The following is a 17,658-nucleotide window of genomic DNA, read 5'->3' as shown; positions in this document are numbered from 1 at the left end:
AAAAAAGGGTCATTTTTCACTCCAAAACCACGTTGCGTTTTGCGCCGTTTCCTGTCGCGGGCACTAGGCCGACCCGCACAAGTGAGGTACCATTTTTCTCGTAGGACTTTGGGGAACGCGGGGTGGGTGGAAATTTGTGGATCCACGCAGATTCCAGAACTTTGCATCACAGAAATGTGGGGAAAATGTGGTTTTTTTTTCAATTTTTTACGTTTGCAAGGGATTCTGGGTAACAGACCATGGTGGGAGGCAGTCAAGTCACCCCATCCTGGATTCCCCTGGGTGTCTAGTTTTCAGAAATGTATAGGTTTGCTAGGTTTCCCTAGGTGCCGGCAGGGCTAGGGTACAAAATCTACAGCTAGTCACTTTGCCAAAAAAAGGGTCATTTTTCACTCCAAAACCACGTTGCGTTTTGCGCCGTTTCCTGTCGCGGGCACTAGGCCGACCCGCACAAGTGAGGTACCATTTTTCTCGTAGGACTTTGGGGAACGCGGGGTGGGTGGAAATTTGTGGATCCACGCAGATTCCAGAACTTTGCATCACAGAAATGTGGGGAAAATGTGGTTTTTTTTTCAATTTTTTACGTTTGCAAGGGATTCTGGGTAACAGACCATGGTGGGAGGCAGTCAAGTCACCCCATCCTGGATTCCCCTGGGTGTCTAGTTTTCAGAAATGTATAGGTTTGCTAGGTTTCCCTAGGTGCCGGCAGGGCTAGGGTACAAAATCTACAGCTAGTCACTTTGCCAAAAAAAGGGTCATTTTTCACTCCAAAACCACGTTGCGTTTTGCGCCGTTTCCTGTCGCGGGCACTAGGCCGACCCGCACAAGTGAGGTACCATTTTTCTCGTAGGACTTTGGGGAACGCGGGGTGGGTGGAAATTTGTGGATCCACGCAGATTCCAGAACTTTGCATCACAGAAATGTGGGGAAAATGTGGTTTTTTTTTCAATTTTTTACGTTTGCAAGGGATTCTGGGTAACAGACCATGGTGGGAGGCAGTCAAGTCACCCCATCCTGGATTCCCCTGGGTGTCTAGTTTTCAAAAATGTATAGGTTTGCTAGGTTTCCCTAGGTGCCGGCAGGGCTAGGGTTCAAAAACTACAGCTAGACTCTTTGCAAAAAAAGTGTAAATTTTCAGTGTGAAAATGTGGTGTGTTCACCTTAGGTTTTGAGCCACTTCCTGTCGTGGGCACTATGCCTACCCACACAAGTGAGGTACCATTTTTCTCGGGAGACTTAGGGTAGTTCAAATTTGTAAAGCTACTGTTATTACCTGTTGATTTTTGATGCATTTCTCCCTTCCAAATGAAAGACATTGTGTAAAAAAAAAGTCATTTTGAAAAATGACCAATAATTGTCATGCAAATATGAGTATTCCCAATTTCGAAAATGTGCAAATATGCACTGTTTCTGAACTCTGTAATTTGTTCCCATTTCAGAAATACATAGGTGACTTTCATACCGATTTTTCCAAGTATACATTTTCCCACAATAATTGCTATATACCCGGACCAAAAAAAAAAAACATTACAAAATGCTGCTCATTTTTCTACTCTGGGTTCGTTGGGCTCTTGATGAACCTACAAGTCCTATATGTCCACACAACCAGGAAGGTCTACCGGATGTAACGGTACATTGCTTTCAAAGAGATGTCATAATTCGAAGAAGTTACAGGTAAAAACGTTGACTCAAGAGGCTGCTTTTTTCAACAAATTTTTAATTTCTCATATATTTGCCTGTAAATTTCTATAAAGAAACCTTGATGGATCTACGCAAATGACCCCTTGCTGAATTCAGAATTTTGTCTACTTTTCAAAAATGTATAGCTTTCCAGGATCCATTATTGTTTTGTTACCCTTTTCTACCGTTAACTGGAAGGAGGTTGAAAGCACAAAAAATAGCAAAAATAGGGTATGTCCCAGAAAAATGCCAAAACTGTGTAAAAAATGTTGGTTTTCTAACAAAAGTCTGTCATTCCCTAAAAGCTGGAGAAATTGTGATTTCAGCCCCACAAACCCTTTTTTGATACCATTTGCAGAGAAAAACCCAGAAGCTTTCATTTGCAGCCCATTTTTCACATTTTTCACAAAAAAAAAAAAAAATTGCTGTATTTTGACTAATTTCTGGGAACCCTCTAGGAGAATCCACAAACCCTGGGTACCTTTAGAATCCCCAAGATGTTGGAAGAAAAGGACGCAAATTTGGCGTGGATACCTAATGTGGTCAAAAAGTTACAGGGGCCTAAGCGCGCACTACCTCAAATAGCCCAAAAAGGGCTTAGCACAGGAGGGGAAAAGGCCTAGCAGCGAAGGGGTTAACGGTGTCGGTAAACAGACACAAGAGTAGTTTTGCCACACAGAGGCTCTTTTGAGATTTAAATAACCTACAGGTATGTTCTAAGTAGCTCACTGCCTAAAATCTAGATCCTTTGTTTACCGCTGACCCAATAATTGATTGAATATATGTTTGATCTTAGATTAAGACGGGAGCTTTTTGACAATCAACTGAATTTCTTTGACTACAATATACTGATTAGTTACGAATTTAGGACGTCCCGCTTGATTTTCAGTGGATAAAATAACCTGCAGTGATTTGAGGTATGACTTCATTGATTAATATACCTCAGTCTCTCAATATCTGGATAAGCTCGTTCCTATTATGAACTAGAAATACCAAGATTAATATGTTTATTCATTATTGATATCTCCTGATCACCTTCTTGGGCTCACAACATTAGAAGAAGTGCAAACACATCTCATGTTACGTATTTACAAGTCGTATCAACTTTAGCACAAAGATTAGATCAAATAATGACTAGATTTCATTATTTTCTTCTATTTTTGCAAACAAAGACACGTTAATGTTCTGGTGCCCTCATTTCAGTTAAATACTACAATATTCTTGGTAGGACTAAGCTAAATATCCTGACTATTTGCACTGGGATAGTGTCAAGATACTAAGATACATATACCTTGAGGTCTGGAATAGATTGAAAATGTTTATTAACAACCTCTATAAATGTTGCCCCCATAAAAAGCCATAGGGACAACATTTAAGATCAATACGATGAGGATAAGAAAAAATGGACTACCATTGCTTATAAAGACTAACCTACATTTTATATGTCTGACAACAATGATCAAAAAGCACAACTGATAAATGAGTTTAAATGATTTATAATATTATGCTGACGCTTTTCATTATTTATTATGACTCGTTCTGGATCATTGCTTTGTTTATTCATTTATGTAAAACAAGTATGTTTTTCAATAGGAATGCGAAATAATTGTGACTACAAGTCTAGAGTAATATCCTAGATGCATGATTAAGAATATCACTAAGGAAACGACATATACTTTTTGGAGGAAAAGTATCGTTATTTAGGGTGTTGATTTTTCGTTAATTTAGACAATGTTCTTTTATTTTATTAGAGGTCAACCTTGTAAATAAAATTGTCCTGAGGATGGTCTTGGTAAAGAAAACCTAAAGACCGAAACGTCGACAATCACACTGTTTTCCAGAGAAATGGCTATATATTGTTGTGAAAAAGTGTTGGATCAATTTGAAAGTGAAGGCATCAAATATTGAAATAATTCCTTTCACTGTATTTAATTGTTGTAATTTGAAGTACCGTTTTTTGAACTAGAAATATAAATTCAATTTTTATATATACACCCGCTTGTTTCTCCTCCTTTTGGTTTATTGAATTTATTGTATTCAGGTTAATATGTGATGATTCACCCACACCTTATTCAATCCTGATTCTGACAAACTAAGCTGATTTAAGTATTGAAAAAGTGATAATTAATAAATTTGTAGGTATATAACTGCCCTACCTTTAATTAAGAATCGAAATTATACAAATTATTTACCAAACGAATCCCTTGAAGGCACCTTTCTACCTGTTTATTCATATTTGCCCGAGCCCTCAAGGGTATATTGGGTTGTCCACTGCACTTACCTTACTCCGAGTGATTGGCAGTGGTTAGAAAAATTGAAAGCATTCCTCTCGTCACCTTTTGTATGTTTCTTGAAGAACCAGCAGCTGGATGTTGAAGGTTTCCTTCTGGATTCCTGCTGCTCTCCCCTCCAACTGGACTGACTGGTCCAGCGGTAGCAGAGGTAACATTATATTGACTGAGCTGCCCACTGAGGGTAGGCCCGACTGCTCATACTACACCAACTGAGCAAGTGGGCTAGATGGGGTCTGGGACTGAAGTCGATCTATGGTGTAACACCTGCCTACCCATGCTGCTGCTTCAGCCTAATGCTGGAAGGGGAGGGGAGACTCCCGTGTTTTGGCCCTGGACAAATGATTTTGCTCTTGGTATCCGGGTTCTTGGTGGCCTGTGCCCCTCTTGTTTCCCCTAGGTCATGGCCCATGACAGACACCACCCCTCCAAGGTGCTAACCATGATCAACCAGTTTGAGGCCCAGGAGACCGGCCCACTGGGAGCTGAAAGGGAGATGCCCAGCCTGTTCACCCAATGGAGGACAGAGACACCAGTGTGATGCTACAGCCCATCCAGAATCCAAGAACAGTGCTGGAGGCCAAGATTGCGCAGGTGCAAATCGACGTTGTCCTGCTGCAGCATGAAGTACGGAATGCGGTGGGCAGGGTATGGGTCGCAGAGGTCTGCATCTCCGAACTTGAAGACACACAATGAAAAATTAAAGCTGAGGTCTCCCATTTTTCAATGACATCTAAGAAAGCATGAAAAATAACTCCCGTAGGCAATAATCTATGTTTTGCCAGCTTCCCAGAGGGTGCAGAGTGTTCGGATCTGTAGAGGCTTATTTTAGCAATGGATTCGGTTATGGATGACTGTGGAGCAACTCTCACCATGCTTCACTATTGTAAGGATGCACAGATCACATGCCCAGAAGCCCCCTGCTATGGCCTATGTTTCCTAAACTTCTCAACTACAGGGACAGAGAGTGGGGGGTGTGGACTTCAGAGTGGCTCTCCTTTCAGGCTGGCTCTATCCTGATTATTCTGGATTATATGCATGCAGTACAACAGCAATGGACATCCTACAAACAGGTCAAGCGGAAACTCCATGCTATGCAGCTCCAGTACAGGCTCCTCTATACGGCAAACCTCAGAATAGCTCATGGCTCTAAAACATACTTCTTTGACTCACCTGAGGCAGCATGGGCCTGATTAACAGAACAACCCCCTCCAAGGCAACCCTGTCCCAGGATGGGGCAGGCCTGGGCCCAACTCATGAGGTCCACTAACCTAGAAATCCAGTAAAGCTTGTGGGGTACAGGAAGTGTCTTATGGGAGATGTGGGGTGATTCTGGAGTCACAGGAGTCTGGCTCTGAGGGCAGGTTGGAGCGATGCTGGAGCTGGACCCAGTACTGTCTGGAGACCCACCCTCCCCTAAGGCCCCAGATCAGGAAGAGGAAGGATGAGCCTTGTACTGTAATGTATCAGGTCACTCATGTATGTGTACTGTGCCAGCACCACAGTATCCTCTACACATTGGTTTCTTCTGGAAAGGTGGTAATTGTGAAGTTTGAGGAGCATTTTCATCTAGTTTCATTGCTCTTGGTCGTAGGGGCAACAGATGCTTCAGAGAAGAAAGTATGGGGAGTGGGTTGTTGAGGAGAAGGGGTTTCTTTGTAGGATGGATTATTTTAGTTTCATTTAGCTTTGGTTTGCTCATACCATCCATCCTTATTTTGGCTATTTCTTTCAAGCATGTCATACCGCTCAGCTAGGCACTCCACAGGAGGACCAAGGGACATTTACATAGTACCACGAGTGTACTATATAGGTTCACCCAGTAAAATATATGTTTGTTTTTTCAGTCATGGCTTTGAATGTGAATGGACTTCTTGGAAGGATTAAGTGAGGAACCAGCCTCCAGTTAACAAAGTTCCAGGCACCAGCAGTACCGTTGTTCCTTAAGGCCAACCTTCTTGGAACCGCATGCCCATTCTTGGCCTGCTATGGTGATTATAGGGAGTATCACACCGGGTATACAGGGGGTCCGGGGAAAGGGTGAATCTCTTCCACAGATCTTCTCTGTTGATCGTGTCGCAAGTCTCTTCCACAGATCCCAATTTTCCCTTCATTTTCCCTTCTTCTTCAGGGTGATAAGTGACTATTAAGGGTTCCATGGAGGGCAGTCATTAACATTTCTTGAGTGTTTATGTCCTGCATTTCTTGCCAGGTTTACCCTTCAGACTATTGAGGGGCTGTTGTTGGGACTGTCACAGGATGTCATGGTGGTCAGGGGGTATTTTAATGACAATATTAGTCTGCTAGATTTGTTGAGACCATCTGGAATGGGGCAGAGAGGAGGGGTGGTGGGCAGACTAGGCAAACATCTTGGGACTGTGCAAAGCATTTTGTGTTTTGAATCCACAGACCCATGGGTATACTCACATTTCACCAGCCTACAAATCAGTGTCCCCTAGAGATTTTCTGTTGCTCCTTGCCACTGTCATCATCGACAGTACAGGCTCCCAGGTAATTCCTAGTTGGCCCACCTGGTGGAGGATAAGATGGGCTGTCAACTATTATGGTACCTTAATGCATGGTGTTTGCGTAGTTTATACACTTCTGACTACAGGAGCTTCAGGTATTTTTTAAAGTTAATCAGGAACCAGTAGAATCCTTAGGATACCATAGGCAGCAGGAAAGGCCACCCTATGGGCCGGCCCAGTCATACTTGACAGGCTTGAAAGAGGGCAAAATATGCTCAGATCACTGATTTCGAAATGTCTGTATTTGACCTGGAATAGGAAAATCATGGGCACCAATCGGACAGATACAGCATCAACTGGAGGAAAATAGGGCCTCCATGTGGCAGTTCTGATTGGAGGAGGCAAGTCAGTGTTGGATGACGTCCACCAGACATGTGTATGAATGGAGAGATAGGTCTGGCAAACTTCTATACTGTCTGGTGACGAGAGATGTTGCGATCTGTATGTGTTCCATCTCATACTTGAGGGTAGGAGACACATGTCTGCAGCCTTAGAGATTTCCTCTGCCTTTTTAGACTACTACAGTTTACTATGCATGGCAATGCCACACTCTGCTCATGAATATGGAGCCACAGCCATTGAACCCTCTTCACTAGTGGAGATAGAAGAACCCCCCAAGGACATGAATCCTGACAAGACTCTGGTTCTGGGTGCCTACCCAGTTCAGCACTCCCAGAAATTCAGCTTGATGTTGCTACCGCACCTCCTTGCAATGCATCATGAAGCAATGGACAAAGGCACCTTCCCTCCAGAGATAGTCCTGGCACCTATTGTGCTTCATCATAAACCGAGGTGACAACTGGACAAGTGTGCCTCCACTGGCTTGATCTCTCTTATCAAAAAAGAGTTTAAAATCTATGCAAAAGCTTTGCCAAAGAGGTTCATTTGGTTGCTGACACATCTGGTTCACCAATATCTATGTGGGTCTGTTCCACACCCCAGTATCCGCAACTGCATACGTAGGGTCCACATAGCCCTTTCACAAGTTCAGTACCTAGGGTGCCTGAGTGACTTAATGCTAATTAACTCAGAAAAAGCATTTGGCTCCCTGGATTGGACCTTCCTCGATGGGGTACTGTTCAAATTAGGGTTTGATCCCAACATTAGATCATATGTTCAGGTGTTATTCGATCACCCACAGGCCCAAGTTCAGGTGAATGAAGCCCTCTCACCCCTATATCCAATCTGTAGGGGCACTAGACAGGGGTGCCTCCTTTCGCTCCTCTTCACTTTGGTGATAGACCCCTTGACAGTATGGGTCCATTGCAACGCCCACATGTGAGGCTTTGACCTGTGGTTGACTGTTGAAGACCACATTGCTCTATATGCAGAGGACACTCTCCTGTTTCTTTCCCGCCCCTCTATAATGGAACCTCATCTGACATACATGCCCCAGAACTATAAGAGGCATCAAGCCTTAGGGTCAACTATTCTAAATCCCTTTTGGTGCCCCTGAAGGGCTATGGCAATGATGAGACATGGCAGCCACGCCTCCTGATCCATCACCTTGCTTTCAATAACTGTGAGTTCATATCACACTCGAGCCAGGACTCACCTGGAGCCTTAATCTTTGACCACTGATGCTTCAATCCCATACTGACCTGGATAGATAGTCTAAACTACTGCTCAATATTTTGGGCAAGATGGCCTTGTTCAAGATGATGGCCCTCTCATGAATAGTATATGTGCCCCAGAATGTCCCAATACTTATTCATCAGCCTTGGTTCTGTGAGCTGATGACTGGGGTTAATACATTCCTGTAGGTGATCCGCCTTCCCCGAATGGCTTCTAATAAATTTATGTAGTCTACTTTTGATGGTGGAATGGCCATGGTGGATATTGGTCTGTACTATTGGGAGGCAAAAACCCTGACCTTCAATGATTGGTTAAATGGGGGGGCAGGAAGATCTCAAGCTCCCAGGGGAGGTATTATTGATAAACCATGAGAACATCCTAGGTTTTCGTTATGGTGACCTCATTACCCGAGTCCTTCCGGAAGTCCTACTTGCATGGAGGTCCACACAGGATGGAATGTATGTGACTGCAGAGTGACTCAGGCAATGCCCCTCTGGAAAGGCTGTTGATTGACGCATTCCCATTCCCTGAGGGTTTCTGAGGGATGGATCTAATTGTGATATTAAAGGTGGAGGATGTTGTTTGTTCAGGGGGCACCGATAAAGTCCGTCCAAGATTTACAGGCAAACTTTTGTTACCTAAATCTCAGTTTTATTACTTACGGCTGTGTTGTGCCCTCACTTGCCATGGGTAATCCATTGCTGACCCACCTGAATATAGCCCACTTGAAGCAAAACTTCTTCTGGGTTCGATGGAGAAAGGGACGATATCCCAGATTTTTAAGACACTCATTGTTAACTCACCCAACCTAATGCAGAGACTGCAGACCCACCTGAAAGGTGATGAGTACCCTGCATGATAGTGGCTGGTGGGACGCATATATGGCCCAATGCACACTAATCATTCCGGTGAGACTGCAGCTAATCAAGCACATTTACCTCCACCAAACTTATTTTATTCCCAAGCAGCTGTGAAAGGTCAATAGGATCCCACAACCCACATGCTTTTGCTGTCCCACTCACACTGGGGATTTTTATCACATGGTCTACAAATGCTTGGTCACAGCAAGATATTGGTGAGGTATCTTACCACGATTTCCAGGGTTCGGAAAAGACTCTGTTATATGTTCTTGAAGATATGGGAGGGGACTGGCGAGAGCACACTTTGTTGGGGATTTTAACCGTGATTGCTAAAAGGGAGATTGCTAAGCACTGAAACTCTGTAAACCCTCCCTCTTTGACTGAATGGCGATCTGGTATGACTTAGAGACAGAAAAAAGAAGGGACCTGTATATGTAGCTAGGGAATGCCCTGGAAAACATGCACAAATTTAAGGGGGAATGGGGGGCTTATTATGGTCTGGGATGAGTTGCTTTGGACTTCATATGAAGTGTAAAATGTGGAAGCATGGCTTGTCATGTTATGCCGGTACTAAGTACGTTTTTTAATCATGATTTCTGAAAACAATACAATTTGATATCAAAAGGTGCAAATTACTCAAAAGTGTAAGTATGTAAATCAGGCCCAAAGTGTCTTCAAGCAAAGGTTGAACTGATTGAAGGCATCAACTGCATTGGACACCTTCAGTGCTTTTGTCTTGGTTGATTTCGATGCGCTCCAGAAAGGTTTCTAACTCAGGATTCAACTTTCTGCTAGTGGCCTAATTAATTACACACAATAACCAGGTCCCTTTGTATATCTAGCTTGTGCCTGATCATAACGACACAAACAAATCACTTTTTAAGGCTTCATTTAGAGAGGGCGGTAATGAAAAAATCTTTTATTTTGGATGAAGTATTACACCCTGCTTGCTTGATGAATTATGTACATGTTCTGCATAAAAACATCACTATTTCTTCATTCCAGCCTACTTTCAACAAAAAAAAAGCTTTGATGATCTGGCAACGGTGTTTGATAGTAATGCAGACAAAGTACATATTAAATCAGAGACATGTTAGGGTTGGAGAACGATAACAATATTTAGTAAAATGTTATTGGCTTTAATTCAGCAAAATGTAACTCTCCTAAGTTACATTTACAGTTGTCTTCAGTTTTTCTAATGTACAGAACTGTGCATTTAAGGGAACTAGCATTCATGCTGTGTTCTCTGGTGCCTTTATACTGCCAATCCTGTTCCCATCATACAAAGATAGGGGCATATTATCAAGCAGGGCGTTAAAATTATCGCCGCTTTATCGGCAGAAAACTGCCGCTAAAGCAGCAATAATGGGCTTGATAATATGCCGCAGAGAATTCCAATAGAAGCCCATGTTGACACCAGAACATGGGGGCATATTATCAAGGACAGTGTTAAAAATGATCGCCTGTTTAGCGGCAGAAAACTGCAGCTAAAGCGGCGATAATGGGCTTGATAATATGCCCTGGAAAATTCCAATAGAAGTCCATGTTCTGGTGTCAACATGGGATTCTATTGGAATTCTCCACGGCATATTATCAAGCCCATTATCGACGGTTTAGCGGCAGTTTTCTGCCGCTAAACCGGTGATAATTTTAACGTCGTCCTTAATAATATGCCCCATGGACTTCTATTGGAATTCCCAAGATCATTTTATCAATCCCATTATCGCCGCTTTAGCAGCAGTTTTCTGCCGATAAAGTGCCGATAATTTTAACGCCGGACCTTGATAATATGCCCCGTAGTTTTAAAAAAGAAATGTTATTTTTAAAGTCCTGTGTAAGGGCTGTTTTTATAAATGCACACATTTTGTGTAAATAATTTGATTAGAAACTGTAAAAAAAGCTATTGATTAATGATAACATTTGCTCCATTTCTGGGAGGTAGAAGAGAGAGCAGAATAGATATGGGTTTGTTCCAAGGGAAATGTAATTATTAAGCCCGGGCGAATTTCAATCCCACTGGGAGTATTTTTTTTTTCTGGGAGTAGTAATGTGATTACTCCTGTTTGCGCAATATAAAGTAATTTGGGGGAAACATTTTTACTGCAAGAGCACTGTTCCTTTTCTGCTGCATTTAGCGCTATTAGTGCAAAATGGATCCTTGCTTCCATTTTGGACGTGGGGGTGCATTTTGCACTAAGAAAATAGCGCTAAATGATGAGAATATGTTTGGTGAAAATCCTACCCAAGAACACATCTAGGGCCTGATTATGAGTTTGGCAGTCCTTGGACCAACAAACTCACATTGGTGCAGCAGTGGTGGTCCAACCACCGCCACACTGGCAATCCAACCGCCGTATTAAAACGTTGGTGGTCAGACCACTATTGGACCGCCGCCACTGCCAGGGAACTGTGCTCCCTGGCGGTGGCACGGCCTTCAAGGACTCATAATATCTTGACGGTGCCACTGCCATGCATATTACGAGTTTTCTGACCACCAGTGGTCTCATGGAAGTTCTTACTCCATGAAACTGCTGGCAGTCAAGGAACAAAAGGGACCCTACAAGGCCCCCCCATGCATGTTGGTGCATGCAAGAGGGCACACGTTGTGACTCCTTCATGCATTCACCCCCAGTTCCAGGACAGCATGGACTTCACAGTCAATTCTATGCTGTAACATGCTGTGGTGGTCCCACAGCAATGCAGCATTAAGGCTCACATTTGAGCATTATTACAGCACTGCCGCAGGACCACTACGCCACCCGTCCACCAGGCCAGGATTTCACTTGAAATCTGGCAGGCAGGCAGTGGCCCTGTTTGACATGTGGGAGCATGCCGGTGGCGTGGTTGCACTCTCCCACACCGGCAAACTCGTAATTGGGCCCTTAGTGAGTGTGAGCAGCTGCTCGCGCATCCTATTCGTGTTCCATTGCATTTAGCGCCAATTCTTGGGGCAGAAAGCATTTTCCTACCCATTTTGGATACCAAGATGCATTTTTGACTACGAAAATGGTGCTAAATACTAGGAGTAAGTTGGGGAAATACTACCCCAAGAACACATTTAGAGAGCTCAAGAGGCTGTACATGCATGCTATTTGTGTTCTGCAGCATTTAGCGCTATTTCCCAATGCAAAATGCATTCTTTCACCCCTTTTAGACACAAGGGAGCATTTATTTGCCAAGGATTAGAGTTAAACAAAGAATTACTCTTCCGACATAATTATACGTAATCTTTTGGAATTCTTAGGTGATTCCATGTTATTGTGCTACACTGCACTACACAAGTTATTCTCACCCCTAGTAATTATTATGTCAGTGGTATTAGTTTGTGGTATACTAACCTAGTCTTTGTTGCTCACATCACCATGCATTCCAACATTTCCCTTCCAACACCTCATTACTATATCACTACCAGTAACAGACCCTATAGTGAACAATTGTAGACAACTTGGTAAATGTACAATACGTTTTTTCCTGTTGAAAGCTCACATATCTAGGATGGCCTTACCCATTCTCCCGCAACCACTGTTTCCTAAAGTGATTGGATTACCAGCTAATTGTAGCTTAGCAGTCAGTCTAGCATACCCCATTAAAAGTTTTTCTGATCTGGTTGCACCCACCATGTACGTCTTGCTACACATGTGCTTCTATATAAAGGGATGAAGCACACTGTAATCAGTCACTCAGTTACGGAGTTCGATGTGGAAGCTATAGCACTCTGTAAATCTCTGTTATTGTATGTATGTTCATAAAATAGCCATGACAACAAAATCAATTTGATTAACTGTAGTGTCGCGGTCTAGTGGACGCGCGCACTACGGAGTGACGTAGAGGCGCGTAGCGGCCGTTTGGACGCTACTGCGCATGAGCGAGGCATAGCGCGCGAACGAGAGACGCGATCGGAGCGTGTTGCCCGGCGCTCTCTCGATAGGTGTTCTTGCAGTTGCAATAAAGGTTCCACCAGCACATAGAACGTCTCCTGTGAGTCTGTGGGGGTGAGCAACACATACCAGGCACCCAGCAACATTACAGTGGCGACGAGACTGGGACAAGAAGAACCCCAGGTGCAACAGGCGGAAAGTGCCCCCCTAACCTGCATCAGAGAAGAAGCCCACCAGGAGAGACACCACCATACGCGGTGAGAAGACCGGAGGGACTAAGAGCAGACACCTACACACCGGGAGAGCGCGGCAGAGGCAGATAGAAGCCGGAGAGTGGCACGTGGGCAACGAAGGAGCCAGCCACGTGGTAGAGGATATCGCAGGCGGACAGCGGAGCCGCAGAAGAGATCCTGGCGGAGTCAGGGGACGACGGAGCAGCCGGCTCGAACGCAGTCCCAGGTACCCGAAGCAGGGGAGCGGGGACGGACGCACCAGGTAACCCGAGGAAGCAAGTGGACGCCAAAATGAGTGCACAGTCAGCGACTCTGACGACGCCGATACCTTTCCTACCACGCCCGGGAGAACCCATAATGAAGTGGGAAGACTGGAGGGAGTACTTCAGAAACTACCTGGAAGCGCTAGAAGATGAGAACGAGGAGGCGTTCTCTAGCGCCAGGAGGAAGAGGATACTTCTACACAACCTAGGACCAGAAGGGATACGGGTGTTTCAAAATCTCACACCGATCACCAGACCAGTAGGGGACACAGACGTGTTCACCCACGCCATAGAAGATTTGGACAACCACTACCGACCAGCAGTGTGCACCTCCATCGACCGCTATAACTTCCAGCAGAGGAAGCAAGAAGCAGGAGAATCCGTGGATGACTACGTGGCGGCACTGCGGAAGCTGGCGATGACGTGCAGGTATGGCGGACTGCAGGACGAATTCATCAAGGACCAGATCGTCATGCACACGACAAGCAAGTCAGTACAGGACAAACTATGGGCGAATGGAGATGCGACGCTGAACGAAGTGATCGCCATAGTGAAGAGAGCGGAGCTAACAAAACGCTGTGCGGAAGCAGCCAAAAGAGAACAGGCCCCCAGACTCACAGTCAACAAAGTGGACGACGCGGACCACCAGGTGCGGGGGAAACAAACGACGGGGGAGTACAGAGGAGCGGCCACAGGGAAACCAAGACCCGGACCGACATGGAAACAGGGCAAAGGCGAGGCCATGAAATGCTACAGGTGCGGCAGCTCGAACCATGCAGCGCACGACAAACGGTGTCCCGCATTCAGAGCCAAGTGCGCGTTCTGCGGCCTAGTTGGCCATTACGAAAAGGTATGCCGCAGGAAAGGAAGACAGCAGGCGGTGAAGTTCGTGGCACAGGACGAGGGGGAAGAAGCAGAAGGCCGTGAAGAAGACGAGGAAGTCCTGTGTATTGAAGACCAGGTACTGGGCATAGAGGAGAGAAGATCGCGCAAACCCCAATGCGACATGATCATAGGAGGCATACCCATCACCATCGTGGCGGACTCAGGATCTCCTTACACGATCATTCAACGTTCAGTATGGAGCGAGAAGTTCAGACCCACGTGGGGCGCACACCTAGAACCCCCCGACATTCGACCTGTCACCTACACAGGGGACCCTATCCCGATGGTAGGGTTCAAGACAATGAAGTTCCAGTTCAAGGAGCGGAGTGCGCTCTGCAAGCTGTACGTCGCGGAGAAAGGACCGTCAGTCCTGGGCTGGATGGACCAAGGAGTGTTGGGAATACAGCTGAACTCAGGAGGGGACACCCAAGTGCTAGTGACGCTGGACGGAGAGGAGTCGACAGCAGGAAAATGGCGGAGCGGGCACCCGAAGGTCTTCGGCGGGAAGATTGGGAGGCTGGAGAAGTTCTCCCACAAAATCGTCCTCAAGGACAACGCCCGGCCAGTGGCGCACAAGGTACGGAACATCCCGATTGCCGTTAGGGAAGCGGTGCAACAGGAGCTCCTCCGACTGGAAGAAGGGGGAATCATTGAGCCCATTGACAGCGCGGAGTGGTTGGCTCCCTTGGTGGTGGCCATGAAACCGTCAGGCAAAGTGCGCCTCTGTGTGGACCTCAGGGAGTTGAACAAGTGCATAGTGGTGGAGAGGTTCCCCTTGCCACGCATCGAGGAAATGTTGGCCCGCACGAAAGGAGTGAAATGGTTCTCCACCATAGACTTGCAATCGGCATATCATCAAGTAGCACTACATCCGACAAGCAAAAAGTTGACATCGTTCATCACGCCGTTCGGCTGCTACCAATTCTGCCGCATGCCCTTTGGTCTCGCCTCGGCAGCGGCGGTGTTCCAGAAGCTAATGGCCCGCCTATTCAAGGACATAGAGGGAGTGCAATACTTTCAGGACGACATCCTAGTGATGGGGACGGAGCTGGAGGACCACGACAGGAAACTGTCGGCAGTATTGAAGATCCTGGAAGAGAAAGGCCTAACAGCAGAGTGGGAGAAGTGCCATTTTGGGATGACATCAGTCACCTACCTGGGACACGAGATAGGGGCACAAGGAATAACGCCGAAGAGAGGGAACGTAAAGGCCATCTGCGAAGCACCGCCACCCACATCCAAGGAGGAAGTACGGTCGTTTCTAGGGATGGCAGAGTACTATAGTAAATTCGTCCACCACTTTGCCACGAAAACCCACCACATGAGGCAGCTCACGAGGGACAAGACGGCGTTCAGATGGACTGAGGAGACGCAAGAGGAGTTCGACACAGTGAAACGGGAGATTGACGGAGCGATCCCGCTGCAAGGATTCGATCCCCAGGGGCGGTCGATATTGATGACGGACGCGAGTGAAAAGGGGCTGGGAGCCGTGCTCATGCAGGAAAGACCAGAAGGCGGAACGGAGGCGATCAGCTTCGCGTCCCGGACGCTGACAACATCGGAACAAAAGTTCAGTGTGATAGAGAAAGAGATGCTAGCGGTAGTGTGGGCCATGGCGAAGTACCGTCAGTTCCTGTGGGGAACCAGATTCCAGGTGAAGACAGATCACAAGCCTCTCGTGAAAGTACTGACATCAGATGGCCATGCCAGCGCCACGCCCCGGATCGCGAAGATGACACTGAAACTCCTGGAGTACAGGTACGACGTGGAGTACATCCCGGGCTCCAGAAACAAAATAGCGGACTACCTCAGCATGGCATCTGCGATGGACAGCGCCTCCAACGACAGGGAAGACGACGACGAGATGGTGGCTCTGACGGACGATCCGGAAAAAGCCATCAGCAGGCAGGACTGGAAGAACGCGTATGAGGCGGATGCTGACATGGAGGAAATCAAGGCGTGCATTGTGCGGGGATGGCCGGACAGGAGGAAACAAGGATCAAAAATCAGGCAGTTTTACGAAGTCAGAGAAGAGCTGTCGGTGGGCAACGATGGAGTATTCGTCTACAGGGGTGACAGGGTGGTGCCGACGGAGAACATCGTACCCACCCTGCTAGCCATACTTCACGAAGGCCACCTGGGAATTGTGAAGACAAAGGCCAGGACAAAACAAACTTACTGGTGGCCAGGGATGGACACGCATGTTGAGAGGCACGTGAAGGACTGCGCGCAGTGCCTAGGGGCGGACAAGACACTCAAACCGATGAGACCACCCTTAGGGAAATTCACTAACCCCAGCAACCCGTGGGAAGAGGTAGCAGTAGACATCCTGGGACCTATACTGGACGACCAAGGTATCCCCAAATATCTATGCGTAATAGTGGATAAATACTCGAAATGGCCAGAAGTGCACATCAACGAGGTCATGGACACGGACGAGATACTACGCTTCCTCAAGGCGGTGTTCCTTAGGGAAGGCATACCCAGGAGCATTATCAGCGACAATGGCCCCCAGTTCATCTCGGACAAGTGGGTCACGTTTGCGAACAGGAACGGCATAATACTCAAACGCACCTCGATATACCACCCTTCCAGTAATGGACAAGTAGAGAGGTTTAACAGGGTGCTGATGGGCTCCATACAGGCGGCCATCACAAGAGGCAAAGACTGGGAGAAGGAGGTGCTCAGCACGGTATGGGCGTACCGCATCACCCCCACCGGAACGGGGTACAGTCCCTTCCAGATCTTACGGGGACGGCAACCCTTTACCAAAGACAATGTGGCGTGGCAGGAGAAGACCATCACCAGCAAATGGTCTCCAGCAGTGGTGCAGCACAACCTGCAGAAGGCACAACGCATCTATACGGAGCACTACAACCGCCACAAGAGGACAAAAGAAACGGCGTTGGAAAAAGGGGAGTGGGTCAGAGTGAAGCTGGCTGTCCTTAAGCGGAAAGGAGAAAGCAAGTACTCCCCACCCCTCAAAGTAGAAGAAGTGTATGACCGGGCGGCACTGCTCAGTGACGGTAACGTGTGGTCACACGAGCGCATGGCCAAATGCAATAAGATCCTACAGTGGCCCCGAGAGTGCACGGAAGGGGAAGCCCCGGCAGAAGGGGCGATAAAGGACACGGACTCATCCGAAGGAGGCCCCGGAGAAGACATGGGCGGTGAGCAAGAGAGAGAGAGAGACAACTCAGGGAGAAGACCCTTGGGGGAGACCACGAGAGAAGATGGCGAGGTAAAAGAGAGAGAGAGTCCGGGCACTCCGAAAGGTACCGACGGAGGCCTGGTCACAGAGGGAAGCCGAGAAGGACATTCCACTCCGGTAAGACACACCCGGGGGGGAAGAGCAGTGGTGAGACCATCCAAGTTCAGAGACTTTGAAATGGACTGACCTCCGGGTCGGGGACTTTGTGTGAGTGGTATGAAAAGGGGGAGATATGTAGTGTCGCGGTCTAGTGG

Source organism: Triturus cristatus, chromosome 2_2 (assembly GCF_964204655.1).
Source record: "Triturus cristatus chromosome 2_2, aTriCri1.1, whole genome shotgun sequence".
NCBI classification, from domain to species: domain Eukaryota; kingdom Metazoa; phylum Chordata; class Amphibia; order Caudata; family Salamandridae; genus Triturus; species Triturus cristatus.
This window is presented reverse-complemented; position numbering follows the sequence as displayed.